This window comes from Colletes gigas, unplaced genomic scaffold, assembly GCF_013123115.1.
Source record: "Colletes gigas isolate AHSC1104 unplaced genomic scaffold, ASM1312311v1 Colletes_gigas_Sc00002, whole genome shotgun sequence".
NCBI lineage: Eukaryota > Metazoa > Arthropoda > Insecta > Hymenoptera > Colletidae > Colletes > Colletes gigas.
The window spans coordinates 10,078,918-10,090,528 of NW_025106631.1; positions in this window are offsets into that span (position 1 = coordinate 10,078,918).

The window sequence follows — 11,611 nt, forward strand, 5'->3', positions numbered from 1 at the left end:
AAGGAACTTTCACTTTATTCGTTTGCTTTATCGAATCAGTTTGATCGTTCGGTATTAAATTACCGTCGCGTGATTTGATTATGTGTTTTTTTAGGCTTACCCAAAGAGAGACATCACCAACATCGTAGAATCGTCGCACTACGTGAGGGTTAGCGGATGGTGTAAGCCAGGAAGAACCAAATGCAGATTGTCGCGTTGGGTCAAGCCGTACAGATGTCTAGGTAGGCGCCATTTTTGTTTCGTTCGTCTCTAGCGTCGTATAGGAAACGTAGAGTCGATACACGTAGAACCTTTTACTAATTGAACGTAGAAATGAGGCGTTACAGAAATTACAGAAAGCGTCAATAAAAATCAGCTCGCGCGTAACAGATGTTACCACTTTATTTGCACAGACGAGTTTGCAAATATTTGTCTATTTTCTTTTGTGATCCGTTCGTTGTTGCCGTTTTAAAATCCACGCGATCCTTCGTTCGTGTGACCGCGAATTAAAGTTTATTATTGCGTCGTACACACACCGACGGGTATAAAGCATTTACCGTCAACCATTCATTATTTTAATTAAGAGAACATTTGAACCATTAGTACACAGCGCGGTTTACGGCCGTACTCTTTAACGGGAATAAAACATTCTACTCTCGCATCGAATGACTCCTTAATGGCATCATCAACGCATTCAATAATCTTTCATTATCGTAAACCTTGCAAATGAGATCTTCATTCGCGTTTATTTCATCTTTAAGAGCAGCGATCATTATTCCATGCGATATAACAATCACGAATATTACTATATTTACAAAATTAATTCTTTAACAAACAGAAAAACAGCTTCTTCTATGCATATAAAAAATTAATTAACGATAAGGAAATACGTATACGTGCATAGAAAATAGCTTATTTATACGTTTAAAGTAAAAATGCATGGTGTAAAGGTTTCTTAATACGTTTTGTTCGTTAAAACGGGGCCAATCGCTCTCAGGTGGCAAACAACTATACTGTTTACCCCTACAGGTTTATGAATTAGACCGCCACCTGAGGATCGCGTTCAGGTTTACGTGCAAATCCCAGCGAGTGACTCTGATTCGCAGTTTCTGCCGTATTGATTCTTCGGGTTGTCGAGTACTGCGTACAAGCAGGAGTGAACTCGCGTTAAGGGGTTGAGTAGACACGTAGAATCTACAGGGTGGGTACGTTATTCTCGGCACAATCGAAAAACCAGACCATTTTTCACGGAAAACTTGTTTCGAAATTCGAAGCTTCTGAAAATGGGCTTCTATTTTCAACGCGTCGACTTCCAAAACCAATATCACTGAAATTTTTGACTTATTTTTTTGGACTTATTTTTTTGAATTCTATTTCTTTGAAGATTGAACGTAAACTGTAAAACTTAAAATTTATCGCGGCACCTATTTCTGTCACCCCGTTCAAAATGAAAAAACACGCGTGTATTTTTATACGCTCTGTCTGTTCTGCTATGTTTGATTAAAATCGAAGATTGCCAATTAGGGGGTGTTCCTTGTTAGAAAATTTCTCGATTGCACGTGCACTTGACTGGGAATTAGTGCAAGCAAATCTCGTTAAAGGTCATATCTGGCTTGTTTGTGTCTAGAAATAGCTTCGGTACTATCAACCTGTTCAGATTCGCCTACGAAGCCAAGGCAATCGTACTATACGCGATGATTTTAGACGAGAAGATCATGGTAGAAATATGATTTTTAAAATTTAAATCTTGATACTGGCCCCCCTTCAAATTTAACTTTTTACGATACATTTTATAATCTTATCTTTTTAATATTTCGCTCAAGCGTTCGAATTGTATTCGTCAAGCGTTTTGATCGTTAAAATGTTCGAATTATTTAAATGGTCGAATTATAGAGGGCGTTCAGCCACTCCTGGGAAAAATTTTAATAGGAGACTCTATAGGCCAAAATAAGACGAAAATCAAGAATACCAATTTGTTGATTGATGCTTCGTTAAAAAGTTATTAATGTTTAAAGTTTCGCCTGTAGAACAGCGATCTGCGAACAGCCGCGTGTACGCGATAGCGGTTCTACAGGCGGAACTTTAAACGTTAATAACTGATTAACGAAGCCTCAATCAATAAATTGGTATTCTTGATTTTCGTCTTATTTTGCTCTCTAGAATCTCACATTAAAATTTTAAAAATTCAAACGGAAATTTGAGTTTTTTAATTATATTTCCAGAGTGTTGGAACATTTGAATGCAGATAAATTTAATTCTTAAAAATAGCTAAAAGATTTTTCTTTAAAGTATTGTTGCGCGATAAAATGGTTTCGCGTCAAATCGTCCGTTTGATTTAACCATCGATAACAGAATAGTCTTCACGGTAGACTGCGACGCAATTTCTGGTTCGCATCTGTAGCGTTTGGATGCACGGTAGTTGTTTCGCCGCGTAGTACATGACTCGTTTCTTTTCACCGGCCATTTCTTTTCACAGAGGGGCCGTTCCAAAGCGACGCGTTGCTCGTGCCAGAAGGTTGCCTGTTCGACCACCTTCACAATCAGACGAAATGCTGGGAATCTCACAGGTAAGGAAGTGAATTTCAACTGGGAAGAAGCGACGAGCCAAATATCGATTCACGCGTGTCCAGCACCACGTAACTCTGTCCTTAACACCGACTTTCCCGGCGTTATTGGAATTCGCGGTTCAATAATTCGCGCTCTTGCACGCCATTGTTGTCGATTCAGTGGATTCTCGTGAAATATATTTGAAACGGTGGGATTGAATTTTCTGTGAAATGCACTCTGATTTTTTTTTTTATTTTATTCTTTTTCCCCTGCCTCTCTTAAAGCAATTAACGTTTGATAAATTAAAGTGGAAAATTTGTCGGTTCAAAGGGCGACAGCGTGTGTCGAGAACGATTATATTTTTGACGTTTCGAGCGATATTCTCGCCCCTCTTCAGAATACAAAGGGGAAAACCAACGATATCGATATATAGCATATTCTTGAAATATACAGGGAACGAACAATTTTATTTTACCGTGAAACGTTATATTTTTTGTTTCTGTATAATAACGAAATATCCTGGAATTTGTTTCTCTTGTGCATTTTGGAAAATACATCTACTCTTGTGTATTTAGTAATTAATATTTTTTTTTTTAATTGTATGATTCATTTTTGACGAGTTTAATCCCCTTTTAGTTAGTTAATCGATCAGAAATAGACCCAAGATATTGCTTTTGGGGTCTGAATTCAGGTTTGAACGAGAATGTTCGTAAAGAGCAGCGGGGAATTCTGTGTTTCAGATGGAACGCGACCGCCGCAGACACCTGCAGGGAGAGAAACATGAATCTGAGAAGCTTTGCGATGCTGTTGCCCTGCGGAATATCCCTGTTCTCCGGTGTCGAGTTTGTGTGCTGTCCGAAACACCTGAAAGGTACGTAACGTACGTACATTCTCATACCACCATTCATTCATTCATCGACTGGCATGTGTTGAAGTTGAAGTGAATTCGTTTGCCTGTTAATACTTTCGCTCGTGTTAAAAACCCGACGCATCGAATTTCTTGTGTGTTCGAAACAGAGTGGCACGCGATATTATTTGTTATTTCGCATTTATTAATACCTCCTTAATATTGCCTGTTTAAATAATAGATTAAAATTGTACGAGCACGAAGAATAAAGACTCGCTATTTCTATTTATCGGAATTAAAATTATTTGATTTTTTAATTTTAGCAATATCTAAAAATGCGATTCGTACGAATACCTTTTCAATTTTCTTTCATTTAAATAAATTTTAATAAATAATTTGACACCAGTTCCAAGAAAAATCGTTCTCAGAAGAATAATTTTAAGATTTTCAAACGCATCAGAATCCTGTTTTAATAATTGGTACGTTTTCCTTTCCTCTTTTTGACTTTGAAAATCCAACAAAGGAGATTTTCATATTATATTCCAGCGTTCTAAATTTGTCTAGAAACGATCTTCATGCATTGCCAATGATATTTAAATCCCAGAGATGCGAGATGGCGGATAAAAAAGTTTAATATTTCTTTCGCAAATTTACTCATTTATGCATGCGGAATTCGTTGCAGCCTCATCGTTTTGGAAAATATAACTTTGTTGCTCCCCAAAACGTGTTCAATCTTTTCTAACAGGTTCTTTAGAATCTATATACAGGGTGTTCGGCCACCCCTGGGAAAAATTTTAATAGGGGATTCTAGAGGCCAAAATAAGACGAAAATCAAGAATACCAATTTCTTGACTGAGATTTCGTTAAAAAGTTATTAACAATTAAATTAAAAAATTTCAAATCGTTCTGGAAAAATTATTTTCAGTTGCGGAGGACAATTACAATCAATTTTGGTGAATACACATACCTCCGAAATCTTACCCATTTTCGAGAAAAAAAATCGGGTAGGTGCAGAAACTTTTCGACAAAAAAAAATTGTTCAAATCGTTCTAGAAAAATTATTTTCGGTTGCGGGGGTCAATTACAATCATTTTTGGTCATTACACATACCCCCGAAATCCTAGGCATTTTCGAGAAAAAAATTCCTTATCGATAATCTAATTAGGTGCTGAAATTTTTCGACAAAAAAAAAATTTCAAACCACTCTGGAAAAATTATTTTCGGTTGTGGAAGTCAATTACAATTATTTTTGGTGAATAGACGTACCCTCGAAATCCTATCCATTTTCTAGAAAAAAATCGAGGTGTGAAATTTTACGACGAAAAAAAAAAAATTTCAAATTGTTCTGGAAAAATTATTTTCGGTTGCGGGGGTAAATTACAATAATTTTTTACGAATAGACATATCCCTGAAATCCTGCACATTTTCGAGAAAAAAATTCAGTACGGGTAGAACTTTAAACGTTAATAACTTTTTAAACGAAGCCTCCATCAGCAAATTGGTATTTTTGATTTTCGTCGTATTTTGGCCTCTAGAATCCCCCATTAAAATTTTTCCCAGGGGTGGCCGAACACCCTGTATATGAAATGAAAGGCCTAACTCACTGACTCATCAACGGCCAGGCTAAGCCCTTGGACATAAAATGCTGAAGTTTTGCACAGAGGTTTTCTTTATGATGTATACAAGGAATAAGGAAGGATATTCCGAAACTGAGCCCCTAAGGGGGCGGAAAGGGGTTGCAACGTTTGTATTAGGAATACTTTATTTGTGGTCGGATTTGCTTCAAACTCGGTCTTAATGCTCTTTGATATAATTAATCAAACACCTATTTCGGCATTTTAAAAAATTCAACCTCTGAAGGGGTGAAAAGGGGGTGCAATGTTTGTATGGGACATATTTTGTTCGTGGACGGATTTACCTGATACTTGGTCCAAATGCTCATTGATACACTTATTTCGCATTAAAGTTGCCTTATTTCCGTAAATGGATCTAGAAACTTCAAATTTAACATGTAAGTACGTAATTATTATCTTATCACTAAATGTTGCAATGGTGTAAATACGCCTAAATATCGGTATGAGTGTCGTTATGAAGGTCTTTTGGGACGTTAATTACGAAAATGGTATTAATTTTGAAATGTAAGATGGCGACATGACATAAAATTAAAGCTCAATAGAGGTGAATGAGGGCTTAAAAGGTTTTATGGAGAAACAATATCTATTTCCGAGGGAACTAAACGGTTTCCTGTGCGAGCGAAGCCGCGGGCAATAGCTAGTTTTTAAATATTTCTTCTGAGCTTTGTTCTCCTCATCATAATCTAGGTCCCAGAGATTAAAAAAAAAAAAACCAAAAACTATGCAAACCCTCGGAAAAGGAATTAAACAATATTTTTCAACGAAATTCTGCGGAACTCTCTACGGTATTAATACCGTTTGTTAAAAAAATGCAAAAATCACGTCTGACGAGGCAACAAAAAAAACGGATTTGTTTTTAAGGGATTTTTCAACTTTTTCAGCCAAACTCTGACTCGCTGTTTTCGGCCTTATTGATTGTAACGAGTTCTGCAGAGTTTCATTTTTGTCCTTGACAAACAATTAACAAAAAACATTGTTTCGTAGCTTTCGCGATATTCTCTATAAAATTTCTATTTGCCCAACGATAAAAACTGAAAATTAACGTTAAGACAAAAACTAAATAATATGCTTGTGTGCAAAAACTCAAATTTTTATTTCGCGGAAGAGGAAAAATCACGGACGAAAGGGTTAACGTATCTCGATTTGCATGGACAAACTCGATCGAATACAACGAAAAGTCGAAAACAAAGATGAGCTGAATTTTATTCAAACAATGGATAACGAATAATTCTTTATACAATTTTAAATAGATACTTTTGTCAAAACTGGTTGGCCATCTACGAATATAATTGTTTATTTTTATACCCCCACCCCTCTCCTTTCCTTTTCCATTTCTACTACTCCACGTCTATTCAGGATCCCTATCCAGAAATTTTCTTTTCGCTGAAAAATTTCGGCACCTACTCGAATTTTTTTTCTCGAAAGTGAGTAGGATTTCGGGTGTATGTCTATTCACCAAAAATGATTGTAATTGAGCCCCGCAACCGAATATAATTTTTCCAGAACGATTTGAAATTTTTCAATTTCGCCGAAAAACTTTATACCTACTAGAATTTTTGTCTCGAAAATGGTTAGGATTTCGATGGTATATCTATTCATAAAAAATGATCCTAATTGTCCCCCGTAACCGAAAATAATTTTTTCGGAACTTATTTGAATTTTTTTTTTATTTTTCTCTGCAGGTCAAATTTGATCGTAATTTTTATCAAACAGATTGTTCATTGTTTGAAATTTCGTATTTTAGACGAAAATTTCGTCCATCCCTGGTCGAGGGGAACACTTTTTAAAGTGTGGTCGCGAGCTTTCGCGAGTAAAAGTGTAGCATGAGAACGCATACTGTGTTTAGGGTTTTCCGACGTCGAGTTTTCAGGTCGACGTTTATCAAAGGTAAAAAAAACATAACAACCAGGCGTGTTATTGTAATCGAATCATCGAGGAAACATGGAAAAATATGTAGCGCGATATCCCCGTGTCGTAAATAATGCGGGCGTACTTCGTAACGCTCTTTGTCGTTTCGCGCCTGTGTGTGCTCGTTCTAATCGACTCTTTTCACGCCTCGAGTATACATTCTAGGATCCATCCAGACGTATAATACCATTGTAACGTTTCAACGGTTCTCCTCATTGTTCCATTAATCATCGATGTATGCCTTCAATGAAGTTACAAAGAGTGAACGTTTCGTACGGTGGCTCGAATACGTTCGTTATTAACACGAACCGATCGGTAGGACCTACAATGGCGGATGTACTCATTCGTTCCGTGCTCGTTGCTCTAAACGATTATAACCTCAAAACTGAAGTGAATGTATAAATTCCTACGATAATAACTTTCAATTATATCTTTATATATAAATTATATATTTATTATTAAAAAATCTTTCGGTAAACAAATTAACTAGGAATTAGAGCCCAAGTTGCAACCCTCTATTGTATAAATTGTTTTTATTCATGATTGCAAGTGCAGTATACATTGTGTAAAATAAGTTCCCGGAATTTCTCATTTTCAAATCCTACAGTGCATATATTGAAACAAATTTTTGTGTGTAAGTAGGCAACATTGTATTCAGTTGTTACGCTAAATTTGATCGCAATATGACAACCAGTGTGTTCACGGCAATTATTTACACCAGTCGATCTCGAGTGTGCTCTGCGATTTTTGCGATGGAAAGAACTGTCGAGCAAAGAATTTGCTTTAAATTTTGCGTTTCTAACGAAATTTCTTGTGCCGAAGCGTTAAAAATGTTACGGAAAGCCTATGGTAAGTGGGTGCCTATAAAAAACACAAACATACGAATGGTACAAGGCATTTAAAGAGGGCCGAGAAGAAGTGCAAGATTTGCCGCGTGCCGGCCGACTGTCAATGGTTTTGACTGACGAAAACATCGAAAACATAAAAACAATGGTCATCGATAATCGTCGCCTGAGTGTTAGGGAGGTGGCTTATGAAGTGGAAATGTCTCACATGTCCATGCATAACATTTTAACTGTAGTTTTGGGCATGAGACGCGTCGCTGCACGACTTGTTCCGAAGGAGCTTAATTTTCTGCAAAAAGAACATCGAAAAGCAGTTGCCGAATTCATGATTTCACGAGCCTTTAGTGACTTTACGGTGACTTTACCGGTGACGAAACATGGGTTTACGAGTACGATATGCAAACAAGTCAACAATCTTCGGAATATCGCTTAGAAAATAAACGAAACCCTAAAAAACCGTGTCAAAGTCGTTCGAAAATTAAGGTCATGCTCACTGTTTTCTTTGATTATCGTGGTGTTGTTCATTCGGAATTCCTTCCAGATGGGCAAACAGTAAATAAAGAATGGTATTTGTGCGTCATGAGACGCTTGCGTGAAAATATTCGTCGGAAACGGCCAGATGTGTGGAAAAACAATTGTTGGATCCTGCACCACGCTAATGCTCCGTCGCACACATCGATCTTGGTACGCGAATTTTTGGCCAAGAACTCAACAAATGTGATCGAACAAGCACCGTATTCACCAGATATGGCCCCCTGTGACTTCTTCTTATTTCCGAAACTCAAATTACCCCTTCGGGGAAGGCATTTTGAGTCGATAGAGGCCATAAAAGAAAATTCGCAGAAGGAGCTGAAAGCGATACCTTCTTCAGCGTTTAAGAAGTATTTTGGAGACTGGGAGAAGCGTTAGCGTATGTGCATTGCTTCTGATGGGGCCTACTTTGAAGACGACAAAATAAATTTGGGTAATTAAGTAAGCAATTTGAGTTTTATTTACAAAAATTCCGGGTACTTATTTTACATAATGAACTCTTGCAAGTGTTCCTCGAACGAAATCAGTCAACTTTTTACATAACTCGATTCCTTTCATCATTCTGTGTATAAAAGTATCGAGGCACGATTATTAAAAATGTAATATCTCACGAGGTACTTCGTATTTTATGTTACGAGAATATTTTATTTTATTTTATTTTATTTTACTTTATTCCAACCGATGTTCGAACGTTCTTTCATAAACTTTTTAGGCCTGGGATTGGGTCAGGACTAAATTTGCGACGGATCGGTCCGGCACAACGTTAATAAAATTATACGTAAAATAAATTTCCCGTCTCTTACTCTATAAATGTTTAAGAAATAATTTTGTTAAACTTCCAAAAAATTCCTTTCGATCGAGAGACGAGGCGATCCCTTTAAAGGGGGGATTATCGACTTCGAAATCGCCGGAAGAAACGGATGAACGACGAAAGGGACCTGGGATATTTGAATAAACGTATTCGTCGCTTATTAATTCCTTGTTCGGTTTACGAATAAAAATGTTCTGCTCCTCTCGTTTTGCGCTACTTTCAAACGACTGTCGCGAATACTCGAAGACCGGAGGGGGTCGCATTAAGAAAGTGGTTATATTTCGATTCTACTCTCCTCGCTTTTGCCCAGCTTCGCCCTAGCTGCCTTCTGTCTTGCTCGCTCGTGCAATCAATAACGACCCGTCGACGTTCTCGACGGCTGCGCAACGAAACACTATGGCTTTGCTGCTCGTTCCTGCGCTCTGTATCTTTTCTTTTCAATCTACTACCCCGTAACACCCTATCTTACTTATTTATCGATATTTAAATCCCTCCTACTCGCTTCCAATCCATACAAATTTTCTACATTTCTAGTATTTCTTTCCCTCGTTATTTCCTGGCTATTATCACAGACTCAGCCACAACGTAGATAATTGTATTTTTGTTATATTCTGAATAGTTTTTTATATGAAAGAAATTTTATTACGGCGATATAATGGGTTTTAATCAAATTTAAAATACTCTTATGGGGTAACCTAACCCCTTGATGTAAGATTTCATTCCAAATAATTTTTTTTGTCTAAAGTTGTTCATAAAAGGATTGACAAATGTATGAATTTGTGACGAGCCACACTCGCCACTGTAAGGGGAGGGATTAATATTAAAAAATTCGTCACCAATTTGTGATTATTTTCCAGCTAATATTACAATGGGAATAAACTATTCGAATAGTCAGAGTTCTCTGCAGTGTGCAGGGGGGCAGCTAATAAAGTCGACCCCGATACACTTGTCAGTCTGTAAGAAGGGTCTTATGGCAGCCGGTTCGCGGCACATTCGATAGAGTTTCTGCGTAGTTGTGAATCAATAGGAATCACCGATGAATCACCGACAGCGTTACGACCACCCTCGGCCCGACCAGACGCCACGCACGCTCCCCCGTTTATTCCTCTAACTTTTGCTAACACGGGGCTGGGGACAAAGGAACGGCCAGACCCCTTGCTCTGCTCCAATGTTTCGGAAAATTAGCTGAAGAAAACGCGTGGCGCGTATCTTAGGCGTGTCTCGAAATTAGAAAGCTTCACCGTTCTATCGATTCTTTCCCAATTCGGTTGAAAGCTACAAAGACAATATTTTCGAGCGAATAATACCGTCGACTTGAACGTCAACCGTTCTCTATCAAATAGGGTAGAAAAAAAGAATTCAAAATTTAAGAAAATAATTTAAAAAAAAATAAAAATAATTGTTTACATTTACTTTGATATTATTCTGCTAGAAATAGTTCAGCTGTAACGTTTTTAAGCGAAAAATAATGTTTCCAGTATATTTAGTATAAAAGCAACATAACAATTTGCCAAATTGTTCGAAGAGAAAATTAAGTGAACAATACTTTCTGTCTGAACCCAAGGAGCAACTGAACAAAATTTGGCCCGAATCAGACTGAATCACTACGAGTTAGAGTCAAATCACAAACACACAGACTCCAAAGTTTGATCCACGGCGCAGATGGCGTTGGTTCCTGTTTGCTCGAGTCTACGCACTGTTTGTTGGTGCTAGTAGAGAAACGCGTCTACGAGGCAGCTCGCTGTAACATTTTGTCAGCAACGTTATTTTTACTCTAGCCAGGCTTTGCGCCTGCTGTACGGTTTTCAGGGCGTCGATTTCTACAGATGACCGAGCAAAGCTTCTCCCCTCTGTTCAGCGTTGAAAGCGTACGTGTGGAAGCCTCTCGTGGCCGCTTCCGTTCCTTACGTATCGTCGATCAAATCTTGATACTTCTTTCGGTCAGCGTTCGCCGACGGGGGATGGTGTGGGGGCGGACGAAGGGCGTTTCCGATACGCGCAATAGACGTACTAATATTCTGAGGAAGAAGAAGAAAAAAAAAAACTGCCAACACAACCGCCGCGTGACCCAGATAAAAGGATAGCACCGGGAGGATACGCCAGGCGAAGCTTTTGTCTGCCTTTGCAGAACTCGAGAAGTCGGCTCATCAGCGTGTCTATTCTCGGAGAATGGAACATCTCGAGAACCTAGTTAGCCAAGACGGCTGTCCTCTTCAACATAACAGAGACAAATTAGAGTTTTTCAGGACGGGTAAGGGACGAGTTATTGCGTCCCTTGCGAGGATCCGCTCTGCATACACTAGGTGGCCGAATTTTTTTTTCGACGCAGGGTGAGTCACCTGACTCGACCACCTCGGGGGAGTAGGTACTCTAAAACAAATATTTTTTTTTGGCGAGGAACTGTATAAATTTTCTACCACTGACCTTCTGATTATTGCCTGTGACCACTCCAGGCAAATTTTTAATTGGCCAACGTCGCCTCATAGTTTCAGCCATTTTGCGATTCTTC